The sequence below is a fragment of the Hyaloscypha bicolor genome (genome assembly GCF_002865645.1).
Source record: "Hyaloscypha bicolor E unplaced genomic scaffold K444scaffold_125, whole genome shotgun sequence".
Classification (NCBI taxonomy): Eukaryota; Fungi; Ascomycota; class Leotiomycetes; order Helotiales; family Hyaloscyphaceae; genus Hyaloscypha; species Hyaloscypha bicolor.
Genome location: NW_020194627.1, coordinates 1,030,839 through 1,043,001, shown reverse-complemented (window position 1 = coordinate 1,043,001; position 12,163 = coordinate 1,030,839).

Here is a 12,163-nt window from a genome sequence, read left to right as displayed (position 1 = left end):
TTGCTTTTATTATTCTAGAATTTATTATTCGTATTTCTAAAGTTCTATTATCTTAGTAATATTTATATTTCTAATAGTTCTAAATTAGTTTATTTGAAATTCTCTATAAAATTAAAGGAAATAAGCTTTAAATACTATTATAGATATAGTATTTAGAATTTAGAAAATAAAATAAAAGATCTTTTATAAAAATAATTTAAAGCTAAAAAAGAAAAAACTAGAATATAAGAAACTATAAAGAAATATATATATCCTATAATATACTAGTTCTAAAAAGGCTTAGCCTTCTAAATATTTCTAATATATTTCAAGTATATTTCCCTAATAAGATAGCCATATTATATATATCTAGAAAGTATCTAATATCTAGTAAAATATCTCAGATATTAGATATCTAGAAATTATAATATTAATTACTTTTATTAAATATATATTTTCTTATAAATATAAATAATATCTTATAAAAACTAAAGATTTCTTAATTATTAAATATTATAATTATAATAAATTTAGCTACTATATTAGATATTATTTAGTTTTATATAATAAGGAAACTAAAATAGCTTTTTCTAGAATTAAACTAGATTTAGTTTCTATTTTACTAGAATATATTATTCTAGTAAAGTATTTAGAGAATTTAAGCTTTAATTCTAGTATAAAACCGGAAAATAAATATTTCTAAAAAAAGTCTTTATTTTAGAAGCTTATAATATAAATTTAGTAAAGATTAACTTAACTTATCTAATAAAAGAAAATACTTTTATAATACCCTATATTATTAATATAAATAAATTAGGAATTAAGTTTTCTTTTCTTATTAATACTAGAGCTAATAATTATACTTTTATTAATATAAAGCTTATTTAGCTTATAAAATAATTCTTAAAAATAAAACTATAACTCTTTATCTTACCTTATATTATATATAGTTTTAATAGAAAGCTAACTAAATTTACTAAAAAATATATAGAAGTTTTATTTTTAATTAATAAATAAAGTATTAATATATTTATAATTATTCTAAATTTTAGAAATTATAATATTATTCTTAATAGAAAATAAATAATATATATTAATATTCTAGTTAATTATAGAAAATATAGGCTTATATAGCTAAAAAAAAAAAAAAATAAGCTTAAATCTATATAATTTAATTATATTATTAGTATTTCTTAATAATAGCTAAAGAAATAATTTAATAAAAAGTATTAAAAAAATATTAATTAAAAAATTTTTATTATAAGCTATTTCTAGAAACTTTTTATTCTTAAGTAATTTTTCTTTTTTTAGACTAATTAGAGAGAATTATATAAGACTATAAAAAAGATGTTTCTATAATCTAATTAAAATATAATATCTAAATAAAAACTAAAAAAGCAGAAAAAGATCCTTAATAAAAAGCAAATATTAGATCTAGCTATTCTTATTTTTATAATATTTAATTATATAACTAAGAGAAAAGATAATATTATTAGTTAAATCTTTATTTATAAGATTAATAAAGAGCTTAAAGCTCAGAAAAAGAAGGCTATTTCTGGCCCAGAAAATTAATAACTAGAAAGAATAAAGCTTTAGTAATTATAAAAGATATTACTTCCGGAATTTAAGAAATATACTTTTATTTTCTTTAAAAAGAAATCTAATACTTTTCTTTCTTATAAACTATATAATTATAAGATTTAAATTAAAGGCCTAAAAAGAACTAAAAGTATTAGATATTAATTTATTTAATAATAGTTTATTTAAAAGCTTCTAGAAATCAAGTATTTCTTGAAAAATAATCTAGATAAAGGCTTTATTAAAGCTAGTTAGATTTCTTTTATTTTACTAGTTCTTTTTATAAAAAGAATAAATAGAGGTTTATATTTTTATATTAATTTCTATTATCTAAATAATATTACCCGAAAAAATTAATATTTTCTTTTACTTATTAATAAAACTTTAAGTTAATTATTTAAAGCTAAGATTTATACTAAATTAGATATTTACTAAGCTTTCTATTATATAGCTATAAATCCGAACTTTTAGAAACTAATAATGTTTTATATTTACTATAAAGTATATAAATATAATATTCTCTAGAAAGGCCTTATAAATAGCCCGGCTATATATTAATACTATATAAATAATATACTTTTTAAATATCTAAATAACTTTTATATAATATATCTTAATAATATTTTTATTTACTTAGAGAATCTAGTAAAATATATATAATATATATAAAAAGTATTAGATTATTTATATCTTACTAGCCTTTAAATAAATATTAAGAAATCGGAATTTAAAATTATATATATAAAATATTTAGGCTTTATTATCTTTATATCCGGTATTAAAATAGATTCTAATAAAGTTAAAGTAATATATAACTAGTAATTTCTAAAGATAATTAAGGATATATAGTTCTTCTTTAGCTTTTATGTTTTTTATAAATATTTTATTAGAAAATATAAATAAATTACTAGATCTTTTACTTTATTATAAAAAAAAAATTTCTTTAAATAATCTAAATAATATTAAAAGGCTTTTAGTTACCTAAAGAAAGCTATAATTTCTATTCTAGTTCTATAATACTATAATCTAGATTTACTAATAATAATAGAAATAATTACTAGTCTACTTTCTTAATAAAACCCAGAAATAGGCCTTTAATATCCTATAGCTTATTTTTCTAAAACTATATTTCTAATAAAGCTTAATTATAATATATATAATAAAAAGATATTTATTATAATATAAGTATTAGAGAAATAGAAAACTAAGCTAAAAGGCCTTTAGAATACTTCTTTTAAAATCTATTCTAATTATTATATCTTAGAGTACTTTATAATTACTAAGAAGCTCTTTTCTTAATAAGCTAGATAGGCTAAACTTTTATTTTACTATTATTTTAAGCTAATATATTATTCTAGAAAATTAAATAAGTAAATAAATATTTTATTATAAAAATAAAATAAAGTAAATATTTAGGGCCAGATTAAGAAAAAGTTATAAACCCAAATACTTTTTCCTAAAAATAAGATTAATTCAGAGATTATTTATAACTTATAGTTTATAGTAATACTTTATAAAGTCGGTTTACTTAATTCGGAATTCGGTTCTAAAAACCAAATATATATTAAAAACTTTCTAGAAAAGAATATTTCTATTAGAAATATAATTTCTCTAGAAAAAGGCATTTTCTTAAAAGTTTTATTAGTAAACTTTACTATAATAGCTCTTATAGAAGTATTATTAGAAACTCTTATTAAATATAATAGTTTATAACTTATAAATAAGATCCTATAAAATAATTATATATTACTAGATTTAGAGAAGCTATATATAATAGTCTAAGCTAAAAGTAATATCTAAATACTATAAAATAGCCTTTTTTTATATTATAAAAGACTTTATATTATAGAGAATAAAATAACTTCTAAATTACTTTTATAAATTGCCCTAATTTATAAAATATATAATAAATTTCTTTCTAGATATTCTAGATATATAAAGCTTTATTAGCTATTAAAAAAGTAATATTACTAGCTATTTATAAATAAAAATATTAATTAATATTATAGTAATTATTATACTTATAAGAAATTATATATATCTAGAAATAAGAAGCCTAATTTACTTTATTTTTTTCTAGTTCCTAATTACTTCTAGTAATATATTACTATAAACTTTAAAAACTATTTAGAAAATAAATCGTATTATAATATAGTTATTATATTCGTGAATTACTTATTTAAATACCTAATTATAATTTCTATATAAGATATAATTATAGCTAAATAGCTAGTATTTCTGTTTTTACTTTATATAATATATTAAATAGATATTCCAGAAATAATTATATTAGATTAGAAATTCTAATTTATATTCGACTTTTAAAATAAATTCTATATAAGAATTAATATAAAGCTTAAGCTTTTTATAGCTAATTATTTCTAAATAAATAAATAAATAGAGATTATATTTATATATTAACTAGAATAAATAAATTACTATAATTAATTATTAATAAGCCTCTTTTTAGTATAAAATTATTAGCTAATTCTCGTTTATAACTAAAAAGGGCTATAAGCCTTATATTTCTCTAGACTAGAATTCTTTTATTAAAGCTAACTTGCCTAAAGAGAAGCTAAATAGAAATAAAGCTAAAGTATTAGTAAATTAATTACATAAATTATAGTAATTTACTTAAGGCTATATAAAGCAAATATAGGAATAATATATAATATAAGCTAATAAATACTATTATTTAATTAATTTCAAGGTCAGAAATAAAATATAAGATATTATAAAGTACTAGAAATCCGACTATTTAAACTAGAAGCTAGGGAACTAAATAAAAGGCCTATTTGAAATTTTAGAATAATATAATTATTTTTTTCTTCTAAAATTACTAGAAACTATAAAGATATATCTAGTTTTCTATATAGAAAAGCTATAAAAAAAAATCCCTAGAATTCTTTATTAGACTAAATAAATCCGGAACTATTTTTATTAATACTAGAGAATAATAAATAAAAATATAATATTAAATAAGTTATTATAATTAAACTAATAAGAAATAAGCTAAAGTATAGAATTTAGTAAATTAGTTAAAATAAGGATCTAGTATAATATTTAGCTTTAGTATTAAGTAATAGCTTCCCGATTTTATAAAGTTTTTATAATAATAATATTAATATACTAGAATCTTTATAAAACCTATAATATTAGCTAGATTATATAAAAAATAATACTTATTTAGAACTATATAGAAATAATAATAAATTCTCTTAAGTTATATAATAAAGATACTAGCTTTTTATATATAATATTTATATCCGAGATACTAGTTTATTTTAGAAAGAAAAATAATACAAAATTAGATAAATTAATAGCTTTTATAAAGCTCGGAAATAAGCTTATTCTAAAGAAAGAAGTAATATTATAATTTCTAAATATCTAATATCTAAAATACCTTACTAGATACTAAATACCTCCTAGATATATATAATATAGCTACTTTATTAGGGAAGTATACTTGAAATATACTAGAAATATTTAGAAAGCTAGCTTTTTTAAAACTAGTATACTATAGAATATATATACTTTCTTATAGCCTCTTATATTCTAGTTTTCTCTTTCTTAGCTTTAAATTGTTTTTATAAGAAACTTTTTATCTTGCTTTCTAAGCCTTAAATACTATATCTATAATAATAGAAGCTCTAAAGAACTAGAGTATTATTATTTAATAAAAATACAGGATATTATTCTAGATCTGAATTTTATTCTTTTTACTAAACTTAGTATTTTAGCTTCTTATAAAATAACTTTACTACTAATATTTCTTGAGTTTTATACTTTATTTCTCTATTTTATAATTCTAATAATAAAGGCTTTGAATTTGCTTATTTAGAAAAAGAATTACCTGGGTTTTTATATAGCTTTTCTATATAAAATACCGGATATATTCTTATTAATTCTAGTAGTTTAAGCCTAAAGAAATATTTTATTATTTTAGAATTTCATATAATTCTTTTATTTAATAGGCTAGCTTATAGCTCAAATAATTATTTTTCTAGTATTTAGTAATAATTTATATTTTATTTCCTATTTCAAAATCTACTAGTTAGTAGTATTTATTAGCTTAAATAATATAATATTCTTATATTTATATTATATTTCTTTATATCTTTTATTATAATTTATAGAACTATATTACTAGGGCTTTTACTTTTTATTTATTTAGCTTTTTCTTTGGGATATCTAATTATATTTAGGTTTCCTAGTTAAATAATATTTGTAATTTATAGCTCTTTTTTATAAAAGACAGAAACTAGCCTATAATCTTATAAATTAAAGCTATTTACTAGTAATTAATTATTACTATTTAGTTATTCTAATTATTTTAATAGTAGTTTATATAAAAATATAGCTATTAGTTAAAATACTAGTTAATAATTTCTATTTAGTTATTAGTTTAGGAATAATTAGTAATTAATAACTTAAGCTTTATACTAATATATTTATAGAACTTGCTTTAGAAATCTAATATAAACTAGAGCTTTTAATTAAATACTATAGTTTCCGGAATACTAATTTAGTAAATTATATAAATAAAAAAAAGAAATATTAATTCTTTAGCTATAACTATATTTTAAATAGGAATTATAATAGAGTATTTACCTAGATAATTAATAAAGATTATTATTATATTATACTTATTTCTATTTTCTAGATACTTTTTAAAATTTACTAATATATATTACTAGAGATAATTAAGAACTAATAATAAATATAAGAAATCTGGCTTCTTATTTCTAAAAATATAAGATTATTAGTAGATATAATAATTATTTTTATATTAATTAATATCTATTTCCTAATCTAACTAGTAATAATAGGCCTAAAGAAGCTATTAAAGCTTGGCTTTTTCTAGATATTTTATTAGAGGCTATATATATATCTTTTAAATAAAAGTAATATATAAGAATATCTCGAATATTATTATATTATTAAATATAAATAGTTTATTATATTATAAAAAAAAATACTTTATAATATTTAAGTATTTTTCTTTTTATTTCTTGCCTTATTCTATAGCTTTTCTAGTTCTAATAACTCTCGGTTTTTACTTAATAGCTTGTTTATAAACTAGATATTATTATATTAGATTTCTTTTTAAGTCAGATTTATTAAGAACTTAATTAGAGCTAATTAGAGATCCTATATAATATTATTATTAATCTTTTATTATAAGAGCAGAATTTGGGTTTAATAGGCTATTATTATTTTATTTTAGATAATTATATTCTTATATTTTTTATTTAGGGTATTTACTTATTTATTTAATTTATTTACCTAATATATAAATCTAAAATAATAATAATAGAAAAGATATTTTATTTAGTGAGTTTATTTTATTAAAAGTTTCTTTATAATTATAAAATACTATTACGATAAGGTGGTTATTGCAGTAGTAGTAAAGAGCTTGAATTGAGCTGAAGGCTGTCTGCCGGGCTAAAAGCACTGGCTACACGCTAAGTCACGTGCAGTGGTACCACGTGACTGGTACCACGTAACAAATACTTAAAAGCTTAATAATCTAAATAAATTATAAAAAATGCCTCTTATAGGCCTTTTAGCTCTATTTTTTATTTAGTTAAAAAAAGAATAATAGTAAATATTTCTTTATTATAGATATTATAATTTAGCTTTATTAATTATATAATTTTAGAGAAAAATACTATTAGATACTAGAGTTTTATCTAGAAATCTTATTATAAGAAAATACTAGTTATAACTTTATTTAATATATTTATTTTAATTATAATAAAAAGATTCGGGTTATAATAATATAGAATTAGTACTAAGAATATAGCTTATTTTAGTTTAGTAAAATCTTTTTAATATTAACCTATTTATTTATACGAAATTCTTTTATATATTAGAGCTATTAAGGGCTTTATTATATAGCTATATTCTATAATAAAGTATTAATAAAAATTATAAAAGCTTAGAAAGCCTTATATTCTTTTAATTATTATTAGTAATTACTAGTTCTTAATAATTACTATTTTATCTAAATCTATTTTAATATCCTTAATAAAAATAATAAAGTCTAGATATTTTATATAAGTAATTTTAAACTCTAATTTCTTAATATTTGCTTAAAGGCTAATATTTTATATATAGTTTTTATAGTTCAGGAAATTATTTAAATAAATTAGAATATTATCTAAATAAGCTATATAAAAGATATTAAGGTAATTAAAGAAAATATTATTTATATACTTCTAATATATAATAGAATTATTAGTTAGGCTTTTTTAAAGAACTTTATATTTATAGGCTCTATATCTTATATAAAATATTATAAGTTCTTCTAATTCTGGATTTATTTGAATCTAATAAAATACTTACTAAATATCTAGCTTTATATAGACTTTAGCTTAAGCTAGCTATATAAGGGTTTTATAAATAAAGAAAAAAAAATTCTTTTATATTAAGCTATTTAACTTATAATAATTAATATAGAATTAGAAAGCTCTATTAGCCTTTTTTATAAAGAGAATTAGAGATATAAAAGGAAATTAGCTTGGCTTAATAAAGTCCTATTAGAAGTTCTTTTTAAGGAAATATTTAATTTTCTATAGCTTATAGGTTAACTATTAATAAAGCGGGAAATACTCTAGGCTTTCCGAGCCTTTGGAATTATTAATCTAAATCTTATAATTCTATAATTAATATAGAAATAAGATATTTAATATTTTCTTTAAAAAAACATTTATAAAATTCTTGAATTTCTCTAGTAAGATTCTTACTAGCTACTATAGCTCCGTCTCTTCTAGTTATTACTTATTCCGGAATAAACTTATTCTTTTACTATAATTCTAGCTTTTTATTAATTTCAGAAAATAATATTATAAAGAAAATATTCTTTTTCTTTTATAGGTTTATTTCGAAAATAGCTAGTAAAATACCTATAATATTAATTATAGGCCTTAACTAGATCTTATAGCTTTTCTTTAAATAATATAGTTTTAATATTTCTGTTTTTAGCTTAAAAAAAACTTTTATATTTTCTAAAGCTATTTATATTTCTTTATAAAATCGAGTTTAATTCTTTTATTATATATAGCTTTCTAAGCCTGGCTTAGGAAAAAATAAAGGGGTTTTCTTTTTATAATTTAAGGTTTCTAGAACTTATCTATAGCTATAGCTTTATTTCTTCTATTTATATCTTTTTAGTACTAATTACTTTTCTCAGATTTCAAGTTCTTATATATAATAATTAGAATCTTATTTTAATCTTTTTTTCTAGGCTAATTATCTAGCTAGATTAATCTTCTATTCTTATAATTAATTAGAATACTAGTATTTATAAACTACTATTATCCTAAAATTATATTATATTTGCCTAATTCTATAACTAGTATAAATACTAGAACTTTCTATTTATTAATTAAAAGTATAAGCTTAATATAGTAAGTAATAAACGCGGCCTACTTACTATTAAATCTTCTTATATTATAGAATAATATTAATTAATTAGGCTTAATATCTAGAAATTATTTAATTATTTTTATAAACTTAAAATTAATAAAAGTATATTTTATTTATTCTAATATTAATATAACGGCAGAAATAAAGCAATAGAATAATACTTAAAGATCTATAATTCCAATATCCTATAGAATCTAAAGCTAAGGAGAGAAGGAGTGAGGTGTGGCAGTGGATAAGTAGGTATAGCCAAGACCACTAAAACGCCGAGCTTTGGAAGCAAGCTTGGTTTGAACTATAGCTTGGAACCTTAGCTTAAACCAATTCCTTTGGCTGAAATCAATTATATAATACTAGCCGTTATAATTAATAAAAAAAGAAGTTTTAATATCTAATCTATTATTACTAATTATATAAGGAAATATAAATACTTTATTTTCTAATAACTAACTTAAATTAACTTCTATTATATTAATATATTATAGTTCTAAAAAAGAAATTTCTTTTAGGGATTTTTATTTCTTTATTTTATATTTTTAAATAGCTTATTTATAGTAAATACTATTAGTTTAGCTACTAAGACTTGTTTTATATATTTTATTTTAAGCTCTAGATAATTCCTAAATATATAACTAAATTTATTATAATTATAGTATTTGAAATTAGAGAATTCGGGCTTTAAGATAATAGACTTATCTATTACTAGGGTCTTAAAAGCAGGCTTTATATAAGAAATACCTCTAGAATTTAGCTTATTTATATCTTTATTAGCTTTCTTAAATATCTAGTCTTTTTTTTTATAATAAGCTCGAATTTACTAGTTATTTATAATATAATACTATATAAATTCTATAATATAAATAGTAGAATTATTATAATATATAGCTATAGTTTCTTAAAGCTTTTAGGTAAGCTTATTATTTAGGTTATTTTTAAGGTTTATAGATTAATATTTCTATTTACTATATATCTTAAAAATAGAATATAGAATTTCTAGAAAATCTAATTCTTTTTTATAAATAATTCTTTAAATACTTACCGAGTATTATATTTCTTATTCGAATTACTATATAGCCTCTCTAAATAAATATATAGTTCTCTAATAGTCTTATATATATATTAATTATTCTAATTTAGGTAAGAAAAGATTAGTATAAAAATATAGCTACTTATATAACCGGATATATAAATAATCTTAAGATTCTTTATCTAGTAAATATTAGAATTACTATAGAATTAATTCTTAATCTAAACTAATTAATTATTAAAAATAATACCGTTTTTAGTTATATTTTTAAAAATAAAAGAATTAGAGAATTTAATTAAGTATTTATTTTCTAGAATAAGAGAACTAGTTATTTTAGTAGGCTATATAATAAGCTTTTTAATAATAGCTTTATTCTTTTATAAAACTTATTTAGTTTCTTTTAGCTAATTATAATAATTCTTGCTATAAGCAAGAATATTATATGTTTTAGAATTAGCTTAATAATCTTTTTATATAAAGCTTCGGAATTCCGGAATAACTCTTGAAATTCTGCCTTTAATAAAACAGGTTTCTTTTTTTCATTTATTCTTTAAAAGAAAGTATTTTTTATATTATAAGTATTAATAAAATATTTGAACTCTTTAGAAAACTTAATAAAAGACTCTAGTTTATTTTCTAGTAATATATTAATAGTATCTTATATTATAGCTCTTTCTAATTTACCTAGTTATTTCGGGACTTACTTTCTTATATTTTCTTTAGTAATAAGGTTACTAGCTTATTTGCTTATCTAGCCGGTCTAGGGCTTTCTTTTATTCTAATATTAGTTAACTAGTATAGAAATAGCTATAATATATTATATTTATACTTATTAAAAACTAATTAAATAAATTATTATTTAAATTCTCTATTAAATTAAGAAATAGATAAGCTTTAAATTATATTATAAATATAAGATCTAGGGCCTAGAAACTATAATTAGACTATTTCTATTTTAATAATTTAAAACTAAAAAGAGAAAAGAATTTTGAAAGAGCCTCGGATTTAAATAATTACAAGCTATATATAGGCTTATATACTAGCTTAAATTCGGAGTTATATATAACTATTAGATAACTATAGATATTATATTCAGATATTAGATACCTTACTTAAATACTAAATACTTTACTAGTTCTAGTTTAATTCTTACTAGTATTATATATTATAATAGCTATAATATTTTATATAAAATAAATTATAAAAATACTAAAAGCCTTTTTGAGAATACTAAGTTTTAGAATATTAAACTCAAAAAAGATATTAAATATTATATAGTTATAGTAAATTAATTTATAATAGCTTTGGCTACTCTTGCTTTTATTAGTTCCTATTTTATTTATTTATATTCCGAATCTCTTTCTAAAAAACTCTAAACTATTTTCTATTTATTTCTGTTTAGAATTCTCTATATCTTATATTTCCTTTAGAAATACTAGAATTACTAAGCTTCTAGATTTAACTCTCTTTATTAAAAATTATATTATTTTTAATAATTAGCTAGTTTAGATTAAGAATAAACTATAAGAAAATACTAATTTGTATTTCTTAGAGAATTTCAAGATTATTTATATTTCTAGTAAATTTACTAATAATATTCTTATTCTAACTAATTCTTATATAAATAAAAGTAATTCGAATTAATACTATTAGTTCTTAGAATTATATTTCTATTTAAAGAAGCTATATTCTAATTCTAATAAAATATAAAATATTTACTATAATTTTAATAAGCTTTAAATATATTCTAATTAAATATTTTAGAAGTTCTATATTCTTTTTTTATAATTATTTATAAAAGGTAATATTAGTTTTTAAAATATTAAATATAAATTAAATAAAAAGCTTTTATTAAAGCTCTAGAAATTAGTATATATATATTATAATAATTCTTATATTAATACTACTTACTTTACTTAGTATTATATTATTAATAATTAATAAATTAAGGCTATATATAAGAAAATTAAGAAATATAAAAAGATAGAAACTATTTTAGCCAAGTTTATTTCTAGTATTATATTCTTTTATATTTCTAAAAAGAAATCTAAAGAGTATATATTAATTACTTTTATTAAATATATATCTTCTTATAAATATAAGTAATATTCTATAAAGACTAAAGATTTCTTAATTATTAAATATTATAAC